The 12,500-nt window shown below is 39.8% G+C and overlaps 1 long non-coding RNA gene across 3 annotated transcripts in view; it reads right to left on the reverse strand.

Moving 5' to 3' along the window:
- Positions 1-12,500, reverse strand: part of LOC138003333 (uncharacterized) — a 22,033-nt gene that overhangs the window by 8,212 nt on the left and 1,321 nt on the right. Inside the window, exons 2-3 of one of the 3 annotated variants that reach the window (XR_011123498.1) lie at positions 11,163-11,258; positions 5,311-5,401 (exon numbers count right to left, since the gene is read on the reverse strand). This is a non-coding gene — a long non-coding RNA (uncharacterized lncRNA). Of the gene's footprint in view, positions 1-5,310; positions 5,402-9,073; positions 9,183-9,499; positions 9,597-11,162; positions 11,259-12,500 lie in introns of those variants that run through there. The other 2 variants (XR_011123500.1, XR_011123499.1) reach the window with 2 other exon arrangements.

Here is a 12,500-nt window from a genome sequence, read left to right on the forward strand (position 1 = left end):
CACAGATTGCATGTTTTTGTTACGTTCGTGTACGCTCTCGCCTTTCCCAGGATCTTCCATGTTACTTGATAGTTAGCTCCTTCTTCCTTTAAATGCCATATGTGTTTACTCAGCTCGGTTTGATTCCGTTGCGTTTCCTTGATAAATGATTGCTTGTGATTTGCGAGTCTGGCCTTGAAAGTGGTGTCAGTGAGCCCTACGTATGTTTGTACGCTTTCGTTGTTGCCCGATGTGACGGTTGCTTGGTAAACGATACCCTTGGCTAGGCACTGATTATCTAAAGGGCACTCTGCCTTCTTTCTACAATTGCATAGGTTTTGGCTGGGGTCTTCTGTGTTTGGCTTTATCAGATTCTTGTTGTGCGCGCTAATGATTGATTTCACGTTGGGCATGCAGCTGTATGACAGCTTAAGGGTGTTGCGATTGAATATGGCGTGCAGGACGTGGCGCCTAGGGAAACATTCCCTCACGATTTTCAGAAACTCTCTTCCTAGGTTGGTTTTTACTCTGGCGTCAAATGGGGGGTTGAACCAGGTGATGTTTCTAGTTCGTTTTCGCCGTCTTTTATTTCTTCGATCTTTCGGGGCGAAGTGTAGCTTGTACTCGTAGCCACTTTTTTCCAGGGCCGCTTGGTGCGGTGGAGCTGCATTGTTGAATTCCCTCTCATCGGATGATATGTCTGACAGCCTTTGGTTTATGCTTTCTGGGATACGTTTCAGTATTTCGGGCGGGTGGTTACTCTTTGCGTGGACGTATGAGGGTGTGTTACCAGGTTTCATGTACGGTTGGTGTTTGCCATTGTTGAGGTTCAGTGTCACGTCCAGATAATTGATTACTTTCTTGTTCGCTTCGATGGTTATTTTCAATCCTTTCTCACTGAACACGGCGCATATTTTCTTCTTTGCTGTTTCGACCATTTGTGGAGTATCATGAGAGACAGCTAGACCATCATCTCTATACAGTCCAATGTCGTTTCCGCAGATGGGTTTCAAATGTGTTAGCATGTAGACAACTATAAGCTCACATGTTTCTGCGCCATCGTACGAGCCCATGGTCACATCAAATAAGCCACTTTTCTTTACCCAAGGGGATTCTCCGCTGTAAAGCAGGTTTTGTTTTGCATGCGTAATTATGTTTATTTCCTCTGGTGGAATGTTCGTGTAGTTCGCGGCGAACTCAATCGCTTCGGCTAGGAGCTTTTCGGTGATTGATGGATAAAAGTCCACGATATCGAAGCATATGAATTGTGCTGTTTGCTTCTCCTTAATTCCGTTGAACCACTCCAGTACTGATTGCGTGTTTCTCCAAAGGTTGACCTTTGTCGCAGTAGCTACCTTTTTCACGATCTTTTGAAGAATTTGTTTACTAATGCGTCCGATTTCTGATTTCGTTGGGCTGATTAATCGGCATGTCGGGGAGTTGGTGAAGTTTGGCTTATGGTCTTTTAAGGTTATGAAAGCGTCGCGCTTGGCCATTATGTCGATTCTATCTGAGAGGTCTAGCCTTTCGGAAATTTCCTTTGCTTCTTTATTGATCTTATCCTCTTGTGTTTTCTGTGCTTTCTTGTATGACTTTTGGATGTTTTTGTTCAGGAGTTCGTTGTACTGGCCAGGTTCCATTCTGTAATAATTGGTGGTCTTGTCGGCTTTGACTATGAGGTGGTCGTCGCCATTGATCTTCTTGATGTCTTTACTCAGTTCGCTTTGAAAATCGTTTCTTCGTTGCTCGAACTCCACGTTACTAATTAGCTCTGTCATTCTGCATTCAAAGTCTTTCAATTCCTCTATCACGGGCGGTGCGCGTCTCGAATTGAATCCGTACGTCTCCTTTCGACTTTGGTTCATTGATTCTGGGTGTAGGTGCGCGTGGGCTCTCCATCGCATGTTGCGTATTAGTTTTTCTGTTTTCTCGATAAGTTTTACCAGGTAGTTCTTTTTCTTAGTGCAGGGGATGTTTTTTGTAGAGTAGTCGAACGAAATCTTGTCCATTACGAAGATGCGTTGGGAGAGTGCTCTACGGCCGACGAACGGCGGAGCTAAGTATACCTTATGATGTGTCCAAGTTTATCCTACGAAGAGTGCTCTACACCCACAAGTGGGGGAGCGTTACAATAGTTCAATGAATGGGACTAGTCGTTTGACATTTGCCTACAGGCCTGTTTCGTGGAGGCTTTAGGCTTCCACTCTTCAGGGCTTTTTAATTAAACTGTGTGTTACCTGCAGTATTTATAAATGGTCATCTTTCCACATACGTGCGTGCAAAAAATTCACGAGGTCATTAGTGCAAGTGTCCACAAACTCGCTATCACAAGCATTCACAAGATCGCTATCATAAGCATTTACAAGATCGTTCGTGCGTAGCGTAACTTAAATGCATGTTATCACACTATCCGTTCTTTATAAGAAATTTTCTTGCGTGCTATCCGTTCTTTATATATATATATATATACCTTATGATGTGTCCAAGTTTATCCTACGAAGAGTGCTCTACACCCACAAGTGGGGGAGCGTTACAATAGTTCAATGAATGGGACTAGTCGTTTGACATTTGCCTGCAGGCCTGTTTCGTGGAGGCTTTAGACTTCCACTCTTCAGGGCTTTTTAATTAAACTGTGTGTTGCTTGCAGTATTTTTTTAGATAATCAGTGCCTAGCCAAGGGTATCGTTTACCAAGCAACCGTCACATCGGGCAACAACGAAAGCGTACAAACATACGTAGGGCTCACTGACACCACTTTCAAGGCCAGACTCGCAAATCACAAGCAATCATTTATCAAGGAAACGCAACGGAATCAAACCGAGCTGAGTAAACACATATGGCATTTAAAGGAAGAAGGAGCTAACTATCAAGTAACATGGAAGATCCTGGGAAAGGCGAGAGCGTACACGAACGTAACAAAAACATGCAATCTGTGTAACTTAGAAAAGTTCTTTATTATCTGTCACAGCGATCTTGCATCCCTGAACAAAAGATCAGAATTGATTAGCACATGTAGGCACGCAAGAAAATTTCTTATAAAGAACGGATAGCACGCAAGAAAATTTCTTATAAAGAACGGATAGTGTGATAACAAGCATTTAAGTCACGCTACGCACGAACGATCTTGTAAATGCTTACGATAGCGATCTTGTGAATGCTTGTGTTAGCGAGTTTGTGGACACTTACACTAATGACCTCGTGAATTTTTTTTTTTTTTTTTTTTTTTGCACGCACGTATGTGGAAAGATGACCATTTATAAATACTGCAGGCAACACACAGTTTAATTAAAAAGCCCTGAAGAGTAGAAGTCTAAAGCCTCCACGAAACAGGCCTGTAAGCAAATGTCAAACGACTAGTCCCATTCATTGAACTATATATATATATATATATGGAAATCCAATGACGTAGTCCCAAGCTAGTAGGATCCGAAGGATACACAATGCTTTCCTAGAAATATTAAGTGATTTGAGTGTACAAATAGCGACAGCAGCCATGAGTGGGAATCAAACCCGTGTCCCCCTGGTTACTAGTCAGGTGTGCTAACCACTGCACCATCATGACAACCCTGCTGGAATCAGAGCAATCAGTGAGGTCATTGGTTAGCCACGGGGTTCCCCGGCGTTTAACATTCAGGAACAGGACATACATCGGATCATCCGCGGATGATTCGCAGGCTACCAGCTAATAACAAATTATATTTATGAATTACCGGTAATATGTATTATATATATATGAATATAGTTATATATTTTTTTTTTTTAGGTGGTCTGTCTTTGTATAGGGTCTTATATGACTCTTTTATAGACTATCCTCATGATGACGTTGTTTATTGTCATTAAACTGTAATAAATACATTGTAAATAAATGTGAAGGTGTTCCGCATAACGTTTGAGTCACCACATAAAATCCTTGTACATCAGAATCTTATTAAATCTTTACCAAAAAGTACTTTCCTGTGGTGTTATTCAACTTCCTGTAAAAAGTGGTTCTGCTCATTGAGTAGTTGGTTCTAACTTACAAGAGTCTCAAGATGAAATCTAATAAATATATCTTATTGCAAGATTTATAGGTGAGTAGCATTGTGTTGTGCATTTTTTATCCAAGGTTTTATGACGGGTCGGTGATTCCAGGAATGGTCATTGATAATTTCGCTCACTGCTGAGCTTATTGTACGGTCTTTGCCTTTTGCCTTTGTCACTACCGTAGAGAGTAATAACTGCTAGAATTTTTCCACCTATCTTTGCCTCTAAGGGTTTTTATAATTCCTTAAGGACCTTTAGGCCTTTCAGCTCAAATTAATCCTTCTCATGCCCTTTTTGCTTATCTTGTTTAGACAGAGTCCAGAGTTCAGCAACACACGGTCACAGCCAGTGGTGGCGTAGTTTACAGGGAGATAGATGTGTTCAACCATTCTTACTCCTGGTCCATGCCCATCTCAGCTACCCCATGCTTTAAAGATGCATTTCAATGTCTAACACCCAAGATCATCATTGCAAGATGGAAATTCCAGGACCCTTGAGCCTCTTTCTCCACTTTAACTACTTACATAGTCTAACACTTGCCGTACATGGCTGTAAAAGTCAAATGCTGGGGCAAACGCATGAACAATAATTGTGAAGGGGTTGCTCTCAGACGGATGATGATGAGCTTGCAAGAAACCGAAACGAGACCAGATCCATTCCCATAAAGCACCAAAGGCGTTTATATCTTACTGAATCCTTCTCTCAACTTCCGGATCTTATGCATGTAATGGTTCGTATCATGCTTTGTTTTGGACAAGTGAATTTCTATTCATTACAATGGTTTTCACACCTTGCCTATTATGTAACGCTAGACGTTTTAACTCGTCAATGGGAACCTGTTCAGGGATGAAAACGCTTAGATGGATCGATCACTCGCTAGATGTTTTCAAAATAACCCCGCTATAAAATTACTCTAAGCTGTAAAAAGCCGAAAGATCGATCACGCACGAGAACTGACAGTTTCAAAAAATTCAGCGCAGCGAGGCAAGTTAAAAGTCATTCATTTTTCACGATAAATAGCCGGCAATGAGCTTTATACAACTCTCCCTAAACATAATCAAAGGCTACAAAGATTTAACATTTTTTCCAAGTGATCCATTTGAACATTATAAATCTGGTCAAAGCTAGCTTGTTCTACATGTACATGTATAATCCATAAACCAACTAACTTTGGTTTCCCATTTTACTTCTTTCATAACCGAGGGCAACTGAATGATTTCATTGTGGCAACATGTTTGGCATTCTTAGAAAATAAGTTACACCGAAAATCACCCGCCTATCACTCTTGGTAAATGGATATTAACTCACCTTTAAGCCATCTGTAAGGCTATTATTTTCCGCTTCATCCCTCCAAGTTCTTTGTGACTGCCCTCAGCTTTACCCACACGCTGTACTTTCTCTGAAACCATAAAGCAACATTGATGCATAAAGTTGTTCCCAAAAGAAACAATGAGGACAGGGGCTGGCGTGATAGTGAAAGCACTCGCATCCTACAGTACTAGTATGGCCCAAGTTCATTTCCTGGACTCCACGCCATAATTTTATGTCAGGGGAGTTTGTTGGTCCTCTTCACTACTGTGTTCCCCGGTTTTCCCCTCTCGTCAGAAACTTGAAGGTGATTTGAATTACATGTACTATGCAAACCTAAACTGAGTTAACTGAATAGAGGGTAATGTGAAGTGCTAGATTTCTATCCCATATGAACCATGTGAGCGTTAGCCCTACTGATGGAAATGGGCCCACACAAGGACAGAGAAAAACTCTGACCAGGGTAGGAATTGAACCCACGACCTTCGGGTTAGATCTCCGCCACTCTATCGACTGAGCCACAAGGTCAGACGGGAGCAGGCCGTGGGAACTGAAGATATTAAGGTCACGGCAATGAACATGTACAAGTACAAAGAAAGGTTACATTTATACAAACGTTTGTATAAACGTAACCTTTCTATGCAAACCTAAAGCCTGGTTTTCACTAATGACGCAAGCACAAGCACAAGTGCAAGAATTATATACAAATAATAATGTTAGAATTTATTACTTCTGGGGGCTTTTTACAAAAATACATCAATAGCGCTTTACAACTCTTAATAAAATAGATACAGTATTAAAATCTACGATTCACATTTAATGGCAGATTACAAATCTAAAAAGGGCTATAAAAACTTGCGCATAAAGTTGCCTAAAAAGAAACGTCTTGATTGACTTCTTGAAAATTTAAGAGATTTAATAGAGTGCAGATGTAATGGGAACTCGTTCCTCAAATGCGGGGCTGCCACCTGAAAAGCTCGTCCACCCAGGGTTACCAACATCTCACCCCTGGGTTACCCTCGAATAAAATGCCTTAGTTGGATCTAAGATTACATGTTGAGGACTTGCACTTAATAGCTAAAAAGACGACTGCACCATGAAAAACCAGCCCAAGGCCCTCATGATCCCAGAAACATTTTCCTCCCCAAATCTCAAATCATTTTTTCTAAATGGTTAAACAGTATTTTTTTAAAGCCACTTGAAGCTATCTTTTAGGGATCAACTTCTGTTTCATTTTTAGCTTCATTTTTCTTCAAATGAACATAAAAAAGGAAACTGTAGTTGATCCCTAAAAAGATAGCTTCAGGTGACTTAAACATTTAAAAAATATATATTTCAGCTGTAGGGAAGCAAACGTTTCTGGAAACATAAGGGGAATGGGATGGTTTGGCAAAGTGCAGTCGCCTTTTTGATGCCGAGTCCGGTATTGTAGATATTTGCTGTTGATGGTCACAAGGAAGGAGATGTTTTTCCCTTTTCTTTGATTTTTTATTGATATTTCCTTCCCCTTCTCTTGTCTGTATTTTTCTCTGCAGCCAGCAAAATCTGATTGCCTAAGGACCGGATCTGATTATCAGTCCTTTGGTAATTGTAACAGCATTGATCTGAGCTATGATGGAAAAGTTGAGCTGATTGGAGTGAAAGCTAAAAAAGAGAGAAGGGGAAGGGAAGATAAAGAAAAAATTAAGAAAAGGAAAAAAAGATCTCCTTCCTCATTACGCTATAAAGAATACGCTGTATAGCAGGGTCGATATATCTTGCATTTGAGGCATTTTTTCAAACGCTTTATGCTGGGAAAATCGAGTCTATATTCACTAACGAAGACCCAAGAAACCCTTACACGGGAACGCCTTTGGTACTTTACACGTCTTGGAAATCCCTGCGGAGAATTAAAATAAGGACGATAACCGCATCATAAAAGTAAAAAGATTACTTCCTAGAGAAATTTTGGTGCTTTCTCAGTGGGAGAGTAAAACGTTTTCGAAGAAATTGATTATGGTCGTATTATCATCCATTTTATCTTTTCACGGTGGAAATTTGACCTGAATCAACTGCTCTGGTAATTTGAAATAATTTGGTCCAGAAAGTTATTAAAAAAGCTCTTTTGATAAATTAGTGCTAAACTGAGTCCATTTTGAGTTGGTTTAATGCTAAAGCAACTGGCCCCAGTTGTTCAAACGATGGATAGCACTATCCACTGCACAAAAACTATCCAATGGATACACGCCAGTAAAACCAATTGAGTTATCCTGTGGATAGTGATTTGTCCCGCTTATAGCACTATTCATCGTTTGAACAATTTGGGCCTGGTGTATAGACTCATTGCATAGATGGCGCTGAAATTTCAATAACAATACTTATACATCTTAAGCCTCAAATCTACGCAAGGAATCCTTTCTTTAAAAAGCATTAACACGAGGCTTAAGATGCATAAAGTTTCGGTGCCATTTTTGCAAAGGGTCTATTTGACTTAGATTCCTATAATACACCTGTCAAAGGACTCCAGTTTGTTGACATTTTAACAACATAATCAAGTATAGCAAGAATGTTCCTTAAATATTTTCAGTACTTTTTAAGGAGGGATATTTCATAGAGTAGTCCATTTAGATGTCAATGGGGTTAGTCCAAGGAGTCAGGGGTCAATGTTTTCAACTCTCCCTCTTAATGTGAAGGTGTTCCGCATAAAGTTTGAAGTTATCTTTTTCAAAATGTTTCTTTCCTTGTGTCCTGAGTTCCGGAAGTAGTTACAACGGGTAGAAATTGCAAAAATGCTCATTCAGGATTAACTCTACCGTTTACAACATCCCCAGTGGCATGTAAATAAAAAACCCACCCCTATATTTCTATGCACAGAAACCTTCACTCTAACATATTATTTTCATGACTTTGGACGGATGAGTAGATGAGCCTACATCCCGTTATGACCTACCTATCGAAATTGGGGCCTAACTTCAGGCGAGAAATGAAACAAAATGTCAACGTGGGAAGATTTTTGTGCGAATGTCCTTAATCGTCCAATAAGCTATCTTTTACCTAAATTTTTCGCACAATACTTCTAGAAAGTGAATTGTAAACAAACAAGAACGTGTGACAAATTTGTACAGGGGGTATCCCCTACCCCCAGAAAATTTTGCAAATGTAGTTTCTCTCATGTCGCATTTCCTGCATTTTGAAATCATTTTTGTGGTATTCTGTAAGGTAGAAATACCTTTTCTTCCATTTTCTGGAAGTACTAAATGGAGCAAGACTGCTAGCCTTATGAGTTTGCACAACACGGGACGTTAATGGAGAGACTGAGTAAGACAATATAGGATATACATGTAATAACAACTCCCATTTGCGATCTGAGTGTAAAATGTTACTGCATCAAACTTTTTTACCATCCAGTTAAGATCCATTGAATACTACTTCACGGATATAGTGCATGCTATACTGTATAAGATTGTGTTTAATAGTTCCTAGTATGACATTCTTCAGTGAGCTGTTGTACATGTAAGCTGTGCTTTGTTTCGATGAGCACTGCTTAACAAAACAGAGGTTGCTCTGGCAGTGTGTGTTGGTTTTGTGCTGTTGCCTTTCTAAGAAAACGTTTATCAGGTTAAAGACTAAGCTCACTGTTAACGCCTAAATCCAATCGCCGCAAATCAAAGCCTCATTAAAATATAAAACCCACTAATTATAACTAGGCCTCGTTAAAATCTTGTTGTCCCTTTAAGAAACCAAAAAAAACAGGTTTTAAATTACCATTGATTCCATTACTTACTTTTCTAGTACTGTACCATTATGACAATCCCTTTTTTTTCTCATCACCAGAGTCAAATATTGACTGAATTTGAGGTGACCCAAGATGGCGGCGGATAACTGACCGCATCCTATGGAGCTTCTGAGATAAAGGATGTATTGGACGGGATTGTAACCAGGATGCCGGAACACGGATTTTATTTTTTGCTGATTGACAGAAACGAAAACACTAATCTTATAAGACCAAGGTTTTATATCTCATCGAGATAACTCCTTTATCAGGTTAAAGACTAAGCTCACTGTTAACGCCTAAATCCAATCGCCGCAAATCAAAGCCTCATTAAAATATAAAACCCACTAATTATAACTAGGCCTCGTTAAAATCTTGTTGTCCCTTTAAGAAACCAAAAAAAACAGGTTTTAAATTACCATTGATTCCATTACTTACTTTTCTAGTACTGTACCGTTATGACAATCCCGTTTTTTCTCATCACCAGAGTCAAATATTGAATGAAATGGCGGTGGATAACTGACCGCATCCTATGGAGCTTCTGAGATAAAGGATGTATTGGACGGGATACCAGGATTCCCGGAACACGGATTTTATTTTTTGCTGATTGACAGAAACGAAAACACTAATCTTATAAGACCAAGGTTTTATATCTCATCGAGATAACTCCTTGTACAACTGCTTCCAAGTAACATGAAAGAGTTCCATTTAAAACCGGTATTCAGTACGGCGTTTTCGTTTTATTTTTTTTTCCAGAAAATGCAATGAGGATCATCATACCGCCCTCAACAAATTGTGCCATTTAATCAAATTGTGAAGTTTTTGCTGTGTTGTTGTCCCGTTTCATGTTTTCCTTGTTTCAGTGTTGATTGCTTATACTGTTTACCGATTCGGTCTTCTCATTCTTCTTTTTTATCCAAGGTTTTACGACGGGTCGGTGATTCCAGGAATGGTCATTGATAATTTCGATCACTGCTGAGCTTAACGTGTCTTTGCTTTTTGCCTTTGTCACTACCGTCGAGAATTATAAGCGGTGGAAATTTTCCTCCTATCTTTGCCTCTAAAGGTTTTTGCAAATCCTTCAGGACCCTTAGGCCTCAGCCCAAGTTTAATCCTTCTCATGCCCTGTTTGCTTATCTTGTTTAGACAGAATCCAGAGTTCAGCAACACACGGTCACAGTCGCTATGGAAGCAGCCAGTGGTGGCGTAGTTTACACGGAAATAGATGTGTTCAACCAATCTTACTCCTGGTCCTTGCCCATCTCGGCTACCCCATGCTTTTAAAGATGCGTTTCAACGTCTAAACCCAAGATCATTGCAAGATGGGAATTCCAGGGCCCTCGAGCCTCTTTCTCCACTTTAACTACTTACATAGTCTAACACTTGCCGTACGTGGCCGTAAAAGTCAAATGCTAGGGGCCAACGCATGGACAATTGTGAAGGGGTTGCTCCCATAAAGCACCAAAGGCGTTTATATCTTACTGAATCCTTCTCTCAACTTCCGGATCTTATGCATGTAATGGTTCGTATCATGCTTTGTTTTGGACAATTGAATTTCTATTCATTACATCGGTTTTCACACCTCGCCTATTATGTAACGCTAGGCGTTTTAACTCGTCAATGGGAACCCGTTCAGGGATGAAAGCGCTAAGATTGGATCGATCACTCCTGGACGCTTTCAAAATAACCCCGCTACGAAATTATTCTAAGCTGTAAAAAGCTGAAAGATCGATAACGCGCGAGAACTGACTGTTTTCAAAAATTCAGCGTAGAGAGGCAATCGCAAGCTTTGTTAAAGTTATTCGTTTTTCACGGTAAATAGCCGGCAATGAGCTTTATATAACTCTCCCTAAACATAATCAAAGGCTACAAAGATTTAACATTTTTCGCAAGTGATCAATTTGAACATTATAAATCTGGTCAAAGCTAGCTTGTTCTATAATCCATAAACCAACTAACTTTGGTTTCACATTTTACTTCTTTCATATAATCGAGAGAAACTGAATGATTTCATTTTGGCGAAATGTTTGGCATTCTTAAAAAAACTGTGCCGAAAATCACCCGCCTATCAGACACTCTTGGTAAATGGATATTAACTCACCTTTAAGCCATCTGTAAGGCTATTATTTTCCGCTTCATCCCTCCGAGTTCTTCGTGACTGCCCTCACCTTTACCCATCACATACGCTGTACTTTCTCTGAAAGTATAAAGCAACATTGGTGGAGACAACATTGATGCATAAAGTTGTTCCCCAAAAGAAACAATGAGGACAGGGTTGGCGTGATGGTGATAGCACTCGCCTTCTACAGTACTAATATGGCCCAAGTTCGTTTCCTGGACTCAACGCCATAATTTTATGTCAGAGGAGTTTCTGGAGTTTGTTAGTCCTCTTCACTACCGTGTTCCCCGGTTTTCCCCTCTCGTCAGAAACTTGAAGGTGATTTGAATTACTATGCAAACCTATTAAAAGCCTGGTTTTCACTAATGACGCAAGCACAAGCACAAGCGCAAGAATATATAATAATAATAATAATAATAATAATAATAATAATAATATTTATTACTTCTAGGAGCTATTTTCAAAAATGCATTAATATTGCTTTACAATTCTTAATAAAATAGATAGAATATTAATAGTAGCTATAGATTACAAATCTAAAAGGCGCTATAAAAACTCGTGTATTAACCATTGTTCAAAAAGGTTGCCTAAAAACAAACACCTTGATTGACTTCTTGAAAATTTGAGAGATTTAATAGAGTGCAGATGTAATGGGAAATCGTTTCTCAAATGCGGGGCTGCCGCCTGAAAAGCACGTCCACCGGCCTGGGTTACCAACATCTTAGCCCTGGGTGGCCCGAATAAAATGCCTTGGTTGGACTAAGATTATATGTTGAGGACTTACACTTAATAGCTAAAAGATGGCTGCGCTATGGGAATCCAGTCCGAAGCCCTTCCGATCCCAGAAACGTTTGCCTCCCTAAATCTCAAATAATTTTTCCTAAACGGTGAAACAGAATTTTTTTAAAGTCACTTGAAGCTATGTTTTAGGGATCAACTTCTCCTGTGGATAGTGATTTACCTGGCGGATAGCGCTATCCATCGTTTGAACAACTTGGACCTGGTGTATAGACCCATTGCATAAATGGCACTGAAATTTAAATACAATACTTATACATCTTAAGCCTCACATCTACGCGAGGAATCCTTCCTTTAAAAAGCATTAACACGAGGGTTAAGATGCATAAGTATTGTTATTCAAATTGTTGCGCCATTTTTGCAAAAGGTCTATTTGACTTGCTCGTTTTTAACCCATCACTTACCAGCCCAACAAATATTTTAGCCCCCAAAATCGCGAAGATACAAATTTTATCTCCAAGCGCTTATAGTATCTCTCACGCGCTCTCTGTGCTCACTCGTGAGAGATACTATCAACCCGAT

Source organism: Montipora foliosa, chromosome 5, assembly GCF_036669935.1.
Source record: "Montipora foliosa isolate CH-2021 chromosome 5, ASM3666993v2, whole genome shotgun sequence".
NCBI classification, from domain to species: Eukaryota; Metazoa; Cnidaria; class Anthozoa; order Scleractinia; family Acroporidae; genus Montipora; species Montipora foliosa.